Below are 20,175 nucleotides of genomic sequence, written 5' to 3' on the forward strand. Positions count from 1 at the left end.
TTATTCACCAAGAAAATCTGATTGGCTGTATGTGGCCCCGCCCCTTTAGTGAATTTGGACCCCAGTCACCCAATGACCGACTGTAGCAAGTTTGAAGCCTCTGCCATTAAAAGTGTAAGAATAGCAGCAGTTTAAATATTCCCCTTGAAAATCAATAGGTGAATTTTGATTGGCTGTTGTAGGCTCCACCCACTTTCTTGAATCTTAATCACATTCACCCAGTGACCAAGTGTGCCAAGTTTGAGAACCCTGCGATTAACAGTCTAAGAATGGCTGCAGTTTACATTTACATTTTCCCATTTAAAATGAACTGCTGAAATTTGATTCCTGTTTTATGCTCCGCCCACTTTTCCTGGATTTGTAACCTCGGTCACCAAGTGGCAAACTGTGCCTTGTGTGGGGACTCTGGCTTGATTACATGTCAGAATGGTAGCCTTTTACATTTTTTCCATTGACTTGAATGGGTGAAATCTGATTTGCTGTTTGTAGCTCCGCCCATGTGTGCAGGGGGGACCCTAGACCCCCAGAACCTTTCATCCCAGGTAGTAAGGGATCTCTATACCAAGTTTCGTTCAAATTGGTTAAGCCGTTTTCGCGTGATCGCGGCACATACACACACACACATACATACATACATACATGCATCCGATTTTATATATATAGTTTAATTAATAAGTAGTAATTTCTTCTTCCATGCCGCACTATTGACCTAGGAACCAGCTAACTAACAACCAATCAGACAACAAACAGCCCCTTTAGCTTACGACCAGCTCTCTGACACCTCATCACAGCAACATACAACAAAATGTATATATATTGAATTGCATGACCAAAGATGTCAGAGAGGAATCCATAGATGATGACATACTCTGTACAGAGCAGTTCTGTACAGTAAGGGTCCTTTTACACTTAATCAGTTGGTGTGCGCTAGTGCGCGTTGGTATGTGTTAGTACGCGTTGGTACTCGTTTTTTCCATAGCAGTGCATTGTGAAAAAGATTTCAGTTAAAACGCGTTAAGTGTAAAAGGTGCCATAGGAAAACATGGGACTTACTTTGAAAATCAGTTTTCTTTCCGTTTTAACTGAGATCAACTGATTAAGTGTAATGGGGCCCTTAGCGTTATCATGCCTTGATATTTCTGCCATTTGCTAATACAGTGGCTATGGCTCTGTCTTGTCGCATTTACTTAGTGGTCTCTCACATGGTTTGGGGCAGTCTAGCATAATGGGTGGGTGGGCTGCTATGTGGCGTAGTCGGGGGTAGCATGTGCAGACAACTGAGGATTGTTCTCAGTTGCACTGGAAGACGTGGCCCAGGCACCTATATTTTGCCAGTTGTTTATGATGCGAGCACAGACAAGAAGCTCTTTAATGGTTACCTAAATTGTAGGCACAAAGACTACAATGCAAGTTATGTGGAGGATGGTGGCGTCACGCTGTCATTAACCCTAGAGGGGAATTGACAGATATGGTTGATTGGAGGACTTTATTGCATCTGGACATCATCCACTATTGTTCTGGTTGTGCGCTCAGCCAAAAGTCTATGTGGCTGGCACAGCTACAACCAGAAATCCTTGATGTGGGCACAGTTGGCCACCATTGTGCTTCTCCTGTGACCGGCAATATTTGTCAGCTCCAGTGTGCATGATGACGTATTACATCTACTGAACATTTAGTAAAATAGTCTGGATGTAACATTAAAGGGAACCTTAAGTAAGAGGAATACCAAGGCTGCCATCTTTAAATAAACAATGGTAGCTGCCTGACGTGTGTGCTGATGCTCTGGCTCTAATACTCTGGAGCGTTGCTAGGACCCTAAACATGGGTGTGGCCATGCACCAGAATGTGGGTTTGGTCATGGGTGGAGCCATATTTACATGAACTTAAAGAGGAACTTCAGCCTAAACAAACATACATTCATTAAGTTAAATTAGTTATGTTAATTAAAATAGATAGCAAGACGTTTTAAATCAGGATGATACCATTTATTGGCTAACTAAAAAAAATAAGAATAAGCAAGCTTTCGGCCTTGCAGCCTTCGTTGGGCTTACATCCTGTTTGTTTGCAGGCTGATGGTACAGACAGCTATGTACATGCAACATTAAAAGGGAAAACATAGATTTTTTTTTCAAGCATAAATACATGTCATTAAGATGCTTTAAGTGAAACAGAACATCTAAATGGGGTGAGAGGTTGTTTGCTGAGATAAGGATCCTTGTTTACTCCATGCTCCCAGACCTGGGAGTTGGACTGACTCAGAGGTATCATAAATTCTAAATTCACAAGTTTAGCTATACCGGCTGAGAAAGAGTTTAAATATCATCAGCCTCATACCAATATAAAAAGTTTTTGTCCTTATTCAAGCCCTTGTCCACTGCTTTGAACCAATTTATAAATTTTGTTTCTGCTATTAATCGATCATTTGACATTTTGAAGTTACCCTTTAGGGCAGTGACACGAAGATCATACTTGCTGTGTCCGTTGGAACGAAAGTGTGTAGCAATTGGCAGTTCAGATTTGATATCGTTAATAGTTTTCCTGTGTCCATTCATACGAACAACAACATCAGAAATCCCATCATGCTTTGCACAGCATCAGGGAAAAAATGTCTGGGCAGTTTGTTTGGTGGGGTGGAGCTTAGCTTCTGCGCAGCTAAAAATGAAGCTTGGGTAAGAAAAACAAAGTTCTGATGCTGTGAAACTGATACTGAAACTGAGAAACACTAAGCCTTTGCAGTGCTGCTGAGTAAATTTTTAGTCTGGAGGTTTACTTTTACAGCGGTCTACATAGGCTTGCCCAGTAAAATGTTGGCTGAAGCCCCCCTCTTTATTAATACAAATAATAATGCTGGCTAGTCTGGCTTTCTACTGGTCGGGCTGGCCTGATACGAGGTTATCTGGCACTTCCCCCCATAGCATTCCCTGACCTTATAGTGGACCCCCCCCCCTTGCTTCCAGGGGTCTCCCTCCCATTGAGGCACCACAACTGCCAGCATGCCCCCATAGAAGACCCACAGCTCTCTGTATGCCCCCATAAAGGCATCACAGCACCCAATATGCCCACATAGAGGCACCTTGGCCTACATGGGGCACGCTGGGTGCTGTAATACCATGCTGAGTGATGTGTAATGCCATGCAGAGTGCTTTGGTGCCTCTATGGGGAATGCTGGGTACTCTGTGGTGCCATGCTGGGTACTGTGGTACTTTATCTCTGCCTAGGGTACATCTGGGGCACCCTAGAATAGATCCAGGGCACGTGCCACTGATCTTTGGGGCTAGCAATGCCCCTGCTCTGGCCCAGATCGAGCATCCAGATCAGATGCTGTGACTCCGGTGAGACTCCACTGGTTGCATGTTTGTTGCAGGTCTGTGACTGTCACTCAAACACAACTAAAACCAAAAGCTCAGCATGACAGCCAGGGGACTGGCACTGTTTATGAGGAAGTGAAGATTACAGCCTCTGAATTCTTCTCATTTTAGGATCATTTTACAGTCTAAACCAATGATGTTTTAAAGCAATTAATTCCACAAATTTAGTTTTTCTGTGAAAACTACATAATTTTTGGTGGGACTTTTGCCATGGATCCCCCTTCGGCATGCCGCGGTCCAGGTGTTAGGCCCCTTGAGCCAACTTTTCCATCACTTTTGAGGACATAAACAGTCCCTATAGGTTTTAAAATTCTCCTGTCCATTGACGACTATGGCGGTTCGCCCATTTGCGATCCTTTGCGGAAAATTTGTGTTTGCATACCAAAACTTTTGCTACATCCCTAGCCAGTACTGCACTGCGCCAGTTCCCGGACACGGGTGCATGATGGGGGAGCATGAGCGGCTGGACTGTGCCTGCGTTGACTGGCCCCAACTAAAGGCCAAATTGCAGAAGATCCAGGTGGTGCAGGCCCAGGAGGGCGGTGAGGGAGCGATCAGCCTGGAGGGGGCTGGAGGAAGCCCCAGGTATGTATCATTTTTTAAACCCCTAACCCCCCCCCCCCCCCATTTTAGGTGCACTTTGAGTAGGATTTCCCCTGTTTTTATTCAGTTTTTTTTCTCCATTGAGGAGATTGCATTATCCTGTTCTTGGTAACCTAACAGTGCTCAGCGTAGACAGGTTATTCCAGTACTCTTACCTCTTCCCCTTTTTACCAACGTGACTCATCTGACACAGGTTTATGTTTTATAATCACAATTTAAACTTACAACAAGGCTAACCGCTGTCAGAGAGCTAAATGATGGCAAGTGATTCATCAATTGAATTCCTCTTTCAACATAACCACAGTAGAAAAAAGCCTAAGTGAACTGTAAATTATGACCAAAATCTACGCACACGCACATGCACAAGCACACGCACACACACACACACACACACTTTTTTGACCCTTCAATACAATAGGATTTGTAAAGCGTTTTTCTCCCATAGAACTGAAAGTGCATAGATATGTGTCAAATCAATATAGTTGCAGGGTGGACTGTGTTACAGAGGAATTAGTTAGATAGTTATAAATGCCAGAACAAACAGATGGCTTTTCAGTTTGGACTTAAAGTGTACCTGAGATTAAAAAAAAACTAAATATACATGCCTGTTGGGACCAATCAGTGCACATGCTGCTGCGCCGTGCATGCTAAGTTCCCTTGGCTAAATTACCGGGCCGACTAGCGGAGGATCCAGGCGGCTTAGGGGGACAGCGAGGGACCAATGAGCCTGAAGGGTGCTGGAGGGGAGGAAGCCCCAGGTATATATACTTTTTTTTTTATTTCAAGTTTACTTTAAATGCTTCCAGGGTTAGAGATGTCCATCATGTCCTGATTGGGTGTGGCAAAGCGTTCCGCTGGTGCAACCGACCTCGCCAGGTTGGGTTCCGGGTCAGCTTCTTCTGCGATCCACCGCACGGGTCACGTGGTCCCTCCGACGTCATCAGGACGGTACTGCGCAGTGGCAGAACTATTGCTCCTGTGCAGTACTGTCCTGATGACGTCAAAGGGACCACATGACCCTCGCGGTGGAGCGCAGAAGAAGCCAACCCGAAACCTGACCTGGAGAGGTTGGCTGCACCAGCAGAGAAGACCAGGAGCCACCAGAGCTGTGGCGAGGGCACAGGACGGCTGCCACGGGCTGGAGGAAGCCCCAGGTAAGTGGATCTTTTTTTTTTTTTTTTGATAAGCTTGGATCACTCCTTTAAAGGTAGCCATACATCTAGCAATGATGGGCAGATTCGACCAAGAGACAAGTCTCTCTCTAATTGAATTTGATTAGAGCGAGATCTGTTGGCTGCCCATACACCGAAGTCCGATTCCCAATCAATTTCATGCTGAAACTGATCAGGAATTGACCTTGTGATGCCGCATCCGACCACCTCGCCGCCCCAACGCTATCCCCCTAATGTTAAATGTCCCCGCCCAGTGCAAGTTATACATTACCTGTCCGTGATCTCTGCTTGTGCACCGATGGCTCCGGGTGCACTCTGTTTTCCATACACGCAGGGCACGTTGTTGCCTAGTAATGTGGCTGCGTGTGTGACGCCTGACGTCATACGCGTGCCCTTACTAGGCAACCAAGTGGGGTGCACGGCGTGCGTCCGGAGTCAGCGGAGGCCGCGGACAAGTAATGTGTAACTTGCACTGGGCACCGGGGGGGCATTAAACATTAGGGGGATAGCGCCGGGGGTTTCGTAGCATTTGTCGATCACCCCGGAATTGCACACCGCTACAGCCGTGCACCCGATCGAGCAAGTCGGCCCTACATCTTGCAGCATGTGCAATCAACATATGCAACCAATGTCGGCCTGAAATTGGTCGCATTGTCGGTCGGGCATGCACTTGGTGGCACTGATTTTCATCCAATTCGATTATAATAATCGAATCAGATGGTCGGTCTGCGCCAAGTCACATGATATATGGCTACCTTTAGTCTTGCAGATATGCATAAACAAAGCAGAAAAAGATCAGTGCAGATTCAGAGACCGTACACACTCTCAACCAAACCCAGCGATTGTCGTCTCATTTTGGTCTGTTGGACAACAATCAGGTGTGTGTACGCATGGCAAATGATTAGATGAGCAACTGATAACAGGCGGATTGAGGGATCCATCTGGTGGATCAACTCACACGACTGTTGGGCTGACACTGTGCAGTTTGCCATGTGTATACAACATTGTTTGAACGACACACTTGTTTTGAATGCGGCCATGACGTGCAAACGGTTTGTTGTGGGGTCAGTCGTGTTGTGGTGTTGGTCATGCACTTTGTTGGATGTGTGTACGTACCTTTAGCTGAGCAAGCGGCTTGGATGTTTGCACACATAAAGCACCTTTATCTTATCTCTGCACTAACCTTTTCCTTTTCACAGCATACACCATCTTAAGGCTCGTCCACATGTCCAACAAGAGCACATGACCACGAAGACATGACTGACCGCACAACCAAGCGATTGCATGACTTGTATTTTCTGCACACCAACCAATTGAACGACCAACTAATTTGCATACTGCGCACGCAAGCGGAAACACGGACTGCGCGATACGGCCGCATTCAAAACAAGTACACTTGAGGGGCGTGGCTTGACGCTGGAGCTGTATGGTTGTTTGAGCCTGTAGCTCCCGGCTAAAGCACCCGAAAAAGCGGCTAAAAGCAACCTGGAAAGCCCGTTTTTCTCACCTAAAACCTGTGGGAACACTTCCAGATCACAATGGAGTGGAGGAGAGTGAGTTATAAGAAGAAAGACGCTTCCACTGTCCCACGAAAGCTGACAGACTTGTATGAGGAAGGAGGACAAGATGGCCACCGCTATACACAGCAGGGTATGCGCAGCCAAGATGGAGGACGCTTCCAGCAGAAAGAGGACATGGGAGTCTACCCTTTACAAACAACTCCGCTGCACCAAAGAGACAGATTCACACCCCATTATACCCCATATCGCAGAGGGGACAAAGCGGACCTGGAGGAAGACACTGAGGATGAACAAAACAGAGACCGCAGCCCCCTAAAACCAGGGCCTACTGGATCTAACATACCGCGCCAGGAGAGCCTGCGGAATAAGGTAGGACAAACTCCCAACACCTTGACAAATATGCCTCCCCCAACCGATCCATTCAAGGACTTGAATGCCCCAGAGCAGCCCCTGACCCAGCAGCTATTCAAAGACTTTATGGTATCTTTTAGCGCTATGCTGCAGGGCAATATGACGGAAATCCGAAATGAGATGCGGACTCTTTCCGGAAACATGTCTCAATATGCATGGGAGAATGACCAGAGAGTCTCCAAACTAGAGAATAAGGTCACAGAAATCACCGAAGCGTACAACGAGTTAGTGGATGCCCACAAAAGTGTACTGGGGGAGGTGAAATGGCTGAAAGAAAAGTCTGTAGATGCGGAAGACCGAAATAGACGGAATAACGTCAAAATCAGAGGGATTCCGGAAAGTGTAAAAACAGAAGATCTGATGGGCCATGTAAAAGAAGTTATCAAAGCTGCAATCCCTGATATAGTGCCGTCTGAACTTATAGTGGATCGTGCCCATAGACTGCCAAAGCCCTCCTTTATTGCAGACTATTTACCAAGGGATGTGATTCTTAGGATTCATTTTTACCACATTAAGGAACGCTTCCTAGCAGTAACCAGAAGAGTACAGAAACTGCCTGAACCGCACCATAAATTAACATTCTACAATGACTTGTCACAAACCACCTTAAAAGAAAGAAAGAAATATACTGCTGTGTCTACTACACTAAGGAACAAAGGAATCCCATATTCATGGGGATTCCCAACTAAAATGAGAATCATGAACCAAGGCACAGCTTTCATCATCAAAAGCCCAGAGGAAGGATATGAGCTACTGAGGAAATGGGGGATACCTGTAACCCAACCCAGAGAAGGAGGACCTGGCCTCCCAACACAGCATCCCTCACACCAATCTATGGAATGGTCCCACGAGCAACTGGAGAAAAATAAATCTAACGAGGCTTCAAAGGACTCAGGAGAGTGAGGTAGGGTGCCTTGCCACAAACTTTGACCCCACAGAAGACTCTTCTCCTCAGGGAAAGAAACTTCCGTCCTGAGGTGAATTGTCTACAGTCTACTGGTTAGACCTGGACAACCACCAGAGAATGGACACTAAGAAGATCACTTGTTACTACTCTACTTCTGCTGATTTTTATTTTTCCTTTTTTCTTTGTTTCTTGTTGTTGTTGTTTTTGTTACTGTTTCTGTTCTGCAGCCCAAAGCTCCTTTTGAAAGGAACAACTAACTTGCTTCCTGGGGAAAGTACAGGTAGCTTGTCTCTACAACACTTGGTACTTTTCCAAACATGGTTATCTTTTCATTGGACAATTATGGTCACTCAGAGGTTGCTCCTTAAAGACTCTAAGATCATTATAATATGCTTGATTACATACCCAACTAACATCACCTTATTTTACAGCGAATTCAATAGGAACCAGTTGTATCTCCTCCTATCTAAGGAAACTACTACATATAAAACCGGTAATGTTTATGTCTATGTTTATGGTTATGCTTATACTCATGCTGACGACAATATACTTAACAGATCTCTAGTATTGGTAGGTATATGGATAAGGTACATAAAGTTAAAATGGATTTGGATCGTTTTAAAATTGCTCCATGACTCAAGACATTAATTTCCTTTCCCTAAACACAAGAGGGCTTAACTCTTATAGAAAGAGGTACCTGGTAAACAAATTAGTCAAAGAAGAAAAAACAGATATATTATGCCTGCAGGAGACACACCTGAATCAAAAAGGTGCAGGGAAATTAAAATTAGCACAATTCTCCAAGATAGTACATGCTACTTTACCAAACAAAAAAAAATGTGGAGTACTGATAGCGTTCAGAGATTCCTTGGGGTTTGAACTGTTAGACTCATATAGTAGCCCAGATGGTAGATTGGTTATTGCAGTGGGAAAAGTGAACTCTCAGGACTTCACCTTTGCCAATATCTACTCGCCAAATTCACATCAAGCCAATTTTCTGCAAAAAAAACTACAAAAGATTAAAAGTATGTCCAAAGGCTCAATACTGATCTCAGGTGACCTTAACGCAGTAATGGACCCACTGATGGACTGTACTGCGGGAAAGAGAAGAATTCCAGCAACTATTCAATCTACCATAATTAATAATGAATTATATGACACTTGGAGGTGTGCCCACCCAGGTGATCATCAATACACATATTATTCAGCAGTGCATCAATCCTTTACTAGGATTGACTATATACTGGCCGACAGGTTCTCCCTCCCCTTAATATCCCAAATTGAAATAGGCACAAGAATTTGGTCTGACCATGCCCCCATCACAGCAAAAATTGCTTTACAAAACACACCAATTACTAACAACTATATTTGGAGAATGAACAAACTAGTACTAAACTCAGAAAACACGGCCCCAATAATAAAACAAAACCTTGAAGAATACTTCAAAATCAACGATACCCCAGACATATCCAAAACCACACTATGGAACGCCCATAAAGCCTACATGCGAGGCGCCTTTATGAAGCAGGGTGCAATTTTAAAGAGGAAACATAGAGAAAAAATAGAAAATTTATTAACAGAAATCAAAAAATTAGAAAAATTGATATATATAGATAAAAAGAAAAACTTAATCCCCAACTTAGAAAAATACAGGCAAGAATTAGCTGAAGACATGTACTCTCAATATGACAGGTGGCAAAGCATCCTAAAAGAGACATGGTACTCTGACAGAAATAGAGCAGGGAAGGCCATGGCTAGAAAAATAAAAGGTAGACGAGTTATGCAGAGAATTATAAAATTAAAACATCCAAACTCTAAAGTAATGGTACATCACCCTCAAGAGATAGTGGAGGCATTATCCACATATTATAGTAAATTATATAACTTAGACTTAGATCCAGATACCCACTCTCCATCGACCCAGGAAATCAATGAATATCTCAAAAAGATCAAACTCCCCAGTTTAGACATATTTGAACAAAAACAACTAAATATTCCATTCTCGCAACAAGAAGTAGAAATAGCTATTAGGTCTCTTAAGGGAGATAAGGCACCAGGGGTTGATGGATTTGTAAATGATTATTATAAGAAACATTCTAATATATTATCCAAACATCTGGTTAACATGTTCAATGAAATAGCAACCCTTGGTGCCTTCCCTAGGGAAAATCTAACTGCGATAATTACAACCATTCCAAAGGAGGGTAAGGACCTGTCGGACCCAGGAAGCTATAGGCCGATATCACTGCTGAATACAGACGTAAAGTTGTATGCAAAAATTTTGGCAAACAGATTGGCACCACTAATTCCACAACTAGTTACATCTGACCAAGTGGGCTTTGTACAGGGAAGGGGTACTGCAGATGGCACAAGGAAGGTCTTGGCTCTGATACATCAGGTGAGGCTCTGTCGGACGCCTTCTCTCTTCATATCATTGGATGCAGAGAAGGCGTTCGACAGAGTGAATTGGAGGTACATGTCGGCTGTGTTGGACAAATTTGGATGTGTGGGTAGAATGCATAACTCAATTATGGCTTTGTACTCTCAACCTTCAGCAAGGGTGTTATCCTCAGGTAGCCTCTCTTCCCCTTTTAATATAAGCAACGGAACACGCCAGGGATGCCCACTGTCCCCCTTAGTTTATGTTTTGTCCTTGGAGCCTTTGGCCCAGAGTATTAGGAATAATGAAAATATTAAGGGAATCCAACTTAACAAACTAGAATCAAAACTCAGTCTTTTTGCAGACGACATTCTGTTGTGTATACAGAAACCTGCAAAATCTTTACCCAATGTTAAATTAGAACTACAGGAGTTCTCTAAGGTCTCCCAGTACAAAGTAAATGAAAACAAAACAATGATTATGCCTTGCAATATTCCGGGTAAATTGATGGATCAACTGAGGAGCTCTTGCACATATTCCTGGGATGCAAAATCTATTAAATTTCTAGGTATCTTCTTGACACCCACCATAGAAAGATTATACAAAGAAAACTATGACCCTTGGATACAAAAACTCAAAATTAAATTAGAAAATCTAGCAAAATTTGAATTTTCATGGCTGGGAAGATCAGCAGCCTTCAAAATGCTAATATTCCCCCAAATTTTATATCTCTTTCGCACTCTACCCATAAAAATCCCCAAAAAATTTTTCATAGCAACTCAAAGACTAATTAACAAATTCATATTGATGGACAAAAAGTCGAGATTCTCTAATAAGATTTTGACCACCCACTCTTCAAATCTAGGCCTGGGGGTGCCAGATTTGGAGAAATATTACCAGGCCTGCATATTAGAACACTCCAGATCCATCTGGTATAAAGACTACACAAAACAATGGGTAAAACTAGAGGAAGAACAAATTCCAAGCGATGATATGATTTCTTATCTTAGTTCTAGAATCAATTGGAATATCCCCTTAAAAATCCCAAATCCAATCACAGCCAATATGATTAGGGTATGGAAGGAATTAGTCAGCCTCAGCAGCAAAGATCCTTTAGCAATAAGTATAAATGTTCCCTTATTAAGTTTATCTTCAGCACTAAAAAACTTACCCCTAGATAGTTGGGTGGAGAGAGATATTAGATTACTGGAGGACATCTTGAATAATGGCACTCTAAAATCATTTGAAGAACTAAAGGCTGTTTATCAAATACCTGAAGAGGATAAAGTTAAATACTTCAGAATTAAAAAATTTCTTACCAAACATACACCCCAACCAATCTCCCATCTACCATCAACAAAAAAAATATTAGATGAACAAAACTATAGACAAAAGGGTATATCAACCTTCTACAAAACACTATTAACACTGAAAGAAGATGACACTACTAGATGGCAACTCAGGAAATGGCAAGAGCTCCTACAGATAGATGTTACACAGGAAGAGTGGGAAAAAGCTTATGGTTCTCTCAAAAAGGCAACACATTGTGTAACACACTATGAGAGCTTCCTAAAACTCCTGTGGCACTGGTATATGACACCGGAAAAAATAGCAGCATTTGATACTAACGCCTCTCCATTGTGTTGGAGGAATTGTAAAAAAACAGGATCCTTGTTACATATTTTCTGGACGTGCCCTAAGGTGACAAGATTATGGGGAGAAATTGAGGAATTTATGAAAAAACTACCAGTCCATCTAGCTAAAATCACTCCAGATATGGCTTTACTGCACTTAAAGACAATTGACATGCCCATAGGAGAAAGGTTCATTTTTAACCACATCTGTATAGTTACAAAAATTGGTATAGCAGAAAACTGGAGGACGTGTTCTCTCCCATCCTTCTCTGATATCTTAAAGAAAGTGGATGATAACTTAGTAGCGGAAAGATCATGGGCTATTAGGTGCGGTAGTGTCAGTGCCTTTCAGAAAAGATCGTACTTATGGCCTACAGTTTATACAAACTCAAAGCTCCTAAACACATAAAACACATATGGGAATTATTGGCCACTCTAGGTTAGGGGAAATATGCTGTTGGATGATTGACCATGGATAGACAGTTTTTCAACAATAAACCATTTGAACGAATGTTATTAGATTATATGCCTACGCTAAGAAAATTGGTAGAGAGAGTATGAGCCTCATTACCGGTACGGACAAAGTTTCCTAGATAGATAAAGGGAGTTAAATGAGAAGCAGTTGTTGAGTGACCAAACAGTTCTCATCAGTAAGCGAGTAGTTAGGTAATAGTTAGTCAGTTAGTCAGTTAGTTGGTTAGTTAGTTAGGTAGTAGGTTAACCAGCTCAGTCTAGACAAATATAAAGAAATTCATAAGTTAATTAAAATTCGAATACATTTTGGAAATATACAAATACACAAGAATAAATAGGAAATAGACTTCAACTGAAACAAACTGTCTTAAATTTAGACAGTATAAGGTGAAACGCGGGAACTAGACGTTTGTTATTCCCCAAGTACTTTAATACTCCTGGGAGCACCCTCTGGAGTCTCTGTAGGGGGGTAAAACTCCCCATTCTCCAGAGGTTGAGCTCCCTAATAGATCTACAAATAAGGAATAACTGGGAAAAATATTTCACCTAATAAATACTAAATACTAAATACTATAATGTTCTTCTCCTTTTTTCTCTCTTCAAATAACTATGTCAGCTGTATTAAGACGTTCAGAATAAGTTGAAGTAATAAATGTAACCTTTTTTTCTTCTTTATGTACAATATTGATGCAAAACACTTATTGAGGTTAAGCAAATTGTACAGGTTTTGACTATATTGCAATGTAAAACATGTTATTATGTAAAAAGTACCCTTGACAACTAGAAAATGTTATTGTTACATTTATAAAAATTGAAAAATTTCCAATAAAAATAACTGGAAACAAAACAAGTACACTTTGTTCAAACAACTACGTGGCCAACTGCACTATAAAAGCCCAACAGTCGTGTGAGTTGATATGTCGGTTGCATTTCGCAAACCTCCTGTTATCAGTCGCAGTCTAGAAAACAGGAGGTTTCCTTTTAAACAATACCAGTTGCCTGGCAGCCCTGCTGGTCTATTTGACTGCAGTAGTGTCCTGAATAACACCAGAAACAAGCACGCAGCTATTCTTGTCAGATCTGACAATAATGTTAGAAACACCTGACCTGCTGCATGCTTGTTCGGTGTCTAAAAGTATTAGAGGCAAAGGATCAGTAGGCTAGCTAGGCAACTGATATTGCTTAAAAGGAAATAAATATGGCAGCCTCTCCATATCCCTCTCATTTCAGTTGTCCTTTAAAGCAGTCCTTACCTTCTTTGCAAAATAGTTTAATCCTTCTTTCCAATCCTCCTTTCTAATCCGTCTTTCCAATCCCCCCAACTATTCAAGTACTCAGAATATGATCCAATCCGGTTCAGAGAGGCCAAGCCTATTCAAGATCGGTATCACTCTGAGACATACAAGGAGGGAGATGCTTGGAGAGAGCCCTTTAGGATTATAGAACCAAATTGCCTCCTGTTCCAGCAGGCCCACCCACTGCAGTCTCTTCTCTCCACCATTATAAGATTGTGCAAAGGCGCTAGCCCTATCATACCGACTGTGACTCTCGTTGTGATTCCTGCTTCAGAAGTCCCTGGTACAACGATGCAAACATCTTGCACAATAACCTCGGCAACAACCTATTTACTAACCTGTTATCCAGGCTACACTATCGACTCTTCGTATATTTCAGCCACATGTTTTATGTCATTGGTTTACTATATGGAGTAGATGTTCCTGCAAACTATCAAGAATTGTTTTATATCCCACAACATTTCCTAAAATTTAGAAGCACAGGTGATCCTGGATTGCATGTTCCCTAAATCTATGTCTGAGCCACTCAAATTACACTAAAGAGGAAGCGACACCCATGCTAGCCTAAAAATAAAAAATACATATTTAAGTAGATAAATACTAGTTCAACTTATATATCAGATGCATTGCACTGTCCACGTTATGATTCCTGAGAATTTTATAAATGATAAGCAGAAAATCCTATTCCAGGCAGTGGCCATTTTGCCAAACTAATGCTGACATCATATCCTCCCTGACTCTTGTTTTCCCTTCTCTTGCTTATTGTATATTCATTACCTGCCCTCCTCCCAGAGTGTTCAGACACTCCCACTGAGGTGTATACTAGGAAGTGCACTGTCTTATGTCATCATTGTGCGACTCAGTACAGCTGTGTTTACATCACAAAAGAAGGGTGATTTCACCCTGTCTGCAGAGATTGGATTTCAGCTGTCCCTTCAGGAGGTGTGTGTGCTCTCTAATTACTCCTGGAAACAATGCTAATGAAAGAATGGTAATCTTGATGGCGTTTTGAGAACAGACTAAGAAATCTTATTGAATCTTTGTTTGTTCACGCCACACATGGTACAAGCTTGGTGGTATTGTACATTGTGTTCGTGATTAACCCATCAAAGGGGAGACCTCCTCCTCAACATTACTGCGCATGTGCAAACAGTCTAACGCGGCTTAGCCGCGTATAACATATAGCATGCAGCACTTTAAACGTGCTGCGTTACAATGTAACGCAACGTGGGCACTGTGAACATCCCATTTAGCTTTCATTGCTGTGAGTTAGGCTGCATTACAGGCTGCACTAACGTGCGCCTGTAACGTCTTAATGTGAAAGCAGTGAAAGAGGGTGTGAGAGTGTAGGTGTGTGAGTGTGAGAGAGAGTGAGAGTGTGAGAATAAGAGTGAGTAAGTGTGAGAGAGTGTGCAGGGGCGTAGCAATAGGGGGTGCAGCGGTAGCGACCGCATCGGGGCCCTTGGGCCAGAGGGGCCCCGAATGGCGCTCCCTCAACTACAGTATTAGCTCTATATTGGTCCTGTGCTCATAATAATCATTTATATATATACTTTGAATAGTGGTAATCATTAATAAACTATTCCCCATCCCCTTCTTGCACCTCTAACATTGTAGTTGCCATTGGCAGCTTTTAGTGCGCCGTTTCAATTGCTATGTATAGAGTGCATGGGGGGCCCCATTGTAAAACTTGCATCGGGGCCCACAGTTCCTTAGCTACGCCACTGAGAGTGTGTGTGAGTGAGAGCGAGGGTGTGTCAGTGCTTCTCCCTCCCCTCTGCATAGCACAGCACGCGCTCCTGCTTCTCCCTCCCCTCTGCATAGCACAGCACACGCTCCTGCTTCTCCCTCCCCTCTGCATAGCACAGCACGCGCTGCTGCTTCTCCCTCCCCTCTCCATAGCACAGCACACGTTGCTGCTTCTCCCTCCCCTCTCCATAGCACAGCACGCGCTGCTACTTCTCCTTCCCCTCTCCATAGCACAGCACGCGCTGCTGCTTCTCACTCCCCTCTGCATAGCACAGCACGCGCTGCTGCTTCTCCCTCCCCTCTGCATAGCACAGCACTCGCTGCTGCTTCTCCCTGCCCTTTCCATAGCACAGCACGCACTCCTGCTTCTCCCTCCCCTCTCCATAGCACAGCACGCACTTCTGCTTCTCCCTCCCCTCTCCATAGCACAGCACCCACTGCTGCTTCTCCCTCGCCTCTCCATAGCACAGCACGCACTCCTGCTTCTCCCTCCTCTCTCCATAGCACATCATGCGCTAGGTGTAGCCAGGGATAGGTGTAGCCAGTAGTAGGTGGCCACAGCATAGGTAACCAGAGATAGGTGTAGCCAGTAATAGCTGGCCACAGCATAGGTAGACAGGGATAGGTGTAGCTAGTAATAGGTGGTCGCAGCATAGGTAGACAGGGATAGGTGTAGCCAGTAGGAGGCCGCAGCATAGGTAGCCAGTATTAGGTGGCCACAGCATAGGTAGCCAGGAATAGGTGTAGCCAGTAGTAGGAGGCCGCAGCATAGGTAGCTAGGGATACCCAACCCTACCTCTGGCTGCACATCATCACCTACATTTGCTGTATAACAAGCATTGAACAGTTGTTACATGAAACCAAAGGTATATGCTTTCAAAGTCAGTGTCCAATTTTACAAAGTTAATTATTGTTCATTGACGACAGTTTTCCTGTTTTTACAGGTTGTGTAAGAAATAACATTTATTAAAAAATATTTCAGCACAAAAGTTTTTACATTAAGTACAAAGTAAAAAAAAAAATACAAAACATTTACATTTTCATGGGAACAAGGAGACATTCAACTACAACATGAGGATTGTGCGCAAGAGTTTGTATCCACAAAATCTACCATGAAGCAAGAAATCACTTTTTATCCTCATCCAACCTAATCAAATCCTAAGGTGGCTGCGTCCACCGGTGTCCGTGTTTTCTTTAGTGCCCAGGCATCTGTGTCCGACTCCGCACCTGTGCACTTAGTTCCTCTGTGCCGCCACACCGTCCCCTTCCGATGCCGGTCTTGCTCTGTGACCCCTCCAATGTGACCGGTGCTAATATCCACTGCTGCCGACGTTCAACTTTTTCCCCCTCCATACTCTAAAATACATACATAGCTCTCCTCCACCAAAAAAAAAAAAAAAAAAAGCTTTACTTACGTAGGCCTTCCTCTAGCTCCTGGCAGCCGTCCTGTGCCCTTACCACAGCTCGGTTGGCTCCTGGTCCCCTCCAGTGCAGATGCCGACCTCGAAAGGTCTGCATCTAGTGTGCCTGTGCCGCTGTCAATCACACTCACGTGGTCTGGAGTGCTCTGCACAGGCGCAGTACTTCTGCCTGCGAGAAAACTTCAGACCACGTCATCGACAGTGGAGCTCAGGCAGGTGCAGTAGTTCCAGACCTGGCAAGCTTGGCATCTGCACCAGAGGGGAACGGGATAGAGTTGGGCCGAACCTCCGATTTTAGGTTCGCGAACCGGGTTCGCGAACTTCTGCAGAAGGTTCGGTTCGCGTTAAAGTTCGCGAACCGCAATAGACTTCAATGGGGATGCGAACTTTGAAAAAAAAAAATTATGCTGGCCACAAAAGTGATGGAAAAGATGTTTCAAGGGGTCTAACACCTGGAGGGGGGCATGGCGGAGTGGGATACACGCCAAAAGTCCCTGGGAAAAATCTGGATTTGATGCAAAGCAGCGTTTTAAGGGCAGAAATCACATTGAATGCTAAATGACAGGCCTAAAGTGCTTTAAAACATCTTGCATGTGTATACATCAATCAGGTAGTGTAATTAAGGTACTGCTTCACACTGACACACCAAACTCACTGTGTAACGCACCGCAAACAGCTGTTTGTGTAGTGACGGCAGTGGCGGGTTCACTGAACAGGAATACAGTGGTGGGTTCACAGAACAGGTATGCAGTGGCAGGTTCACTGAACACAACAGGTATGCAGTGGCGGGTTCACAGAATAGGTATGCAGTGGCAGGTTCACTGAACAGGTATACAGTGGCGGGTTCACTGAACAGAACAGGTATACAGTGGCGGGTTCACTGAACAGAACAGGTATACAGTGGCGGGTTCACAGAACAGGTATGCAGTGGTGGGTTCACAGTACAGGTATGCAGTGGTGGGTTCACAGAACAGGTATGCAGTGGTGGGTTCACAGAACAGGTATGCAGTGGTGGGTTCACAGAACAGGTATGCAGTGGCAGGTTCACTTAACAGAACAGGTATGCAGCCAGGAACAAGCTAAGCCTAACTAATCTTTCCCTATGAGAGACAGTCTGCAGCAGCTCGCCCTACTCTCACTAACGCAGGCACACGAGTGAGCGTAATGGCCGCCGCTGCATGCCTTTTATAAGGGGGGGAGTGGCTCCAGGGGCTAGTGTAGCCTAATTGGCTACACTGGGCCTGCTGACTGTGATGTAGAGGGTCAAAGTTGACCCTCATGGTGCATTATGGGGCGAACCGAACTTCCGCAAAAGTTCGCCTGCGGGGCGCGAACGCGAACCACTGAAGTTCGCATGGAACCGTTCGCAGGCGAACCGTTCGGCCCAACTCTAGAACGGGAGCCACCGGAGCTGCAGTGAGGGCACAGGCTGCCGGGGGCTGGAGAAAGCCACAGGTAAGTAAAACTCATTTTTTTAGGCAGAGGAGATAGGAGGTCAGTGTCAGCCAGAGGAGATGGGAGGTCAGTGTCAGCCAGAGCAGATGGGAGGACAGTGTCAGCCAGAGGAGTTGGGAGGACAGTGTTAGGCAGATGGGAGGTCAGAGTTAGGCAGATGGGAGGTCAGAGTTAGGCAGAGGAGAAGGGAGGTCAGTGTTAGGCAGATGGGAGGACAGTGTCAGCCAGAGGAGATGGGAGGACAGTGTCAGCCAGAGGAGATGGGAGGATAGTGTCAGCCAGAGGAGATGGAAGGTCAGTGTTAGGCAGATGGGAGGTCAGAGTTAGGCAGAGGAGAAGGGAGGTCAGTGTTAGGCAGAGGAGAAGGGAGGTCAGTGTCAGGCAGAGGAGAAGGGAGGTCAGTGTTAGGCAGAGGAGAAGGGAGGTCAGTGTTAGGCAGAGGAGATGGGAGTTCAGCATCAGCCAGAGGAGATGAGAGGTCAGTGTTAGGCAGATGGGAGGTCAGTGTTAGGCAGAGGAGAAGGGAGGTCAGTGTTAGGCAGAGGAGAAGGGAGGTCAGTGTTAGGCAGAGGAGAAGGGAGGTCAGTGTTAGGCAGAGGAGATGGGAGGTCAGTGTTAGGCAGAGGAGAAGGGAGGTCAGCGTGAGGCAGAGGAGATGGGAGGTCAGCGTCAGGCACAGGAGATGGGAGGTCAGCGTCAGGCAGAGGAGATGGGAGGTCAGCGCCAGGCAGAGGAGATGGGAGGTCAGCGTCAGGCAGAGGAGATGGGAGGTCAGCATCAGGCAGAGGAGATGGGAGGTCAGCGTCGGGCAGAGGAGAAGGGAGGTCAGTGCTAGGCAGAGAAGAAAGTTAGGCAGAGGAAAAGGGAGCTCAGTGTTTATGCATTACTGCGTTTCCTTATCCAACTGGGGCTTCTCTACGCACCCGGTCCTCGTCCTCTCACACTGCGTCGTCCACAGGCTTTTATTTTTCTTCTTCCTCCGCCTCCGGTGTCCATGGTCTCTCCCTCCAACAGTGGCAGCATCCAAGGGGTCACATCTTTAGGCATAGGATAGAGGGGGTGAGTGTTAGGCAAATAACTAGGTTCTCCCAGTATAGGTATAGCCAGGTAGGTTCCCCCAGTGTAAGTGTAGCCAGGTAATTCCCCCCAGTATAAGTGTAGCGAGGTAGTTTCCCCCAGTATAGGTACAGCCAGTAGATTCCCCCAGTATAGGCATAGCCAGTAGGTCCCCCCATAATAAGTATAGCCCCCAGTATGAGTGTAGCCAGGTAGTTTCCCCCAGTATAAGTGTAGCCAAGTAGGATTTTCCCAGTATAGGTATAGGCAGGTCATTTCCCCCAGTATCAGTATAGGCAGGTAGGTCCCCCCAGTATGAGTGTAGGCAGGAAGGTCCGTCCCCCCCCAGTATGAGTGTAGGCAGGTAGATCCCCCCCCCCCCAGTATGAGTGTAGGCAGGTTGGTCCCCCCCAGTAAGAGTGTAGGCAGGTAGGTCCCCCCATTCTAAGTATAGGCAGGTTGGATTCCCCAGCATAAGTATAGGCAGGTAGGTCCTCCCAGTATAAGTATAGGCAGGTTGGATTCCCCAGTAAAAGTATAGGCAGGTAGGTCTTCCCAATATAAGTATAGGCAGGTAGGATTCCCCAGTATAAGTATAGGCAAGTAGGATTCCCCAGTATAAGTACAGGCAGGTAGGATTCCCCAGTAGAAGTATAGGCAGGTAAGTCCCCCCATTATAAGTATAGGCAGCTAGGTCCCCCCAGTATAAGTATAGGCAGGTAGGTCCCCC

This window comes from Hyperolius riggenbachi, chromosome 7 (genome assembly GCF_040937935.1).
Source record: "Hyperolius riggenbachi isolate aHypRig1 chromosome 7, aHypRig1.pri, whole genome shotgun sequence".
Lineage (NCBI taxonomy): Eukaryota > Metazoa > Chordata > Amphibia > Anura > Hyperoliidae > Hyperolius > Hyperolius riggenbachi.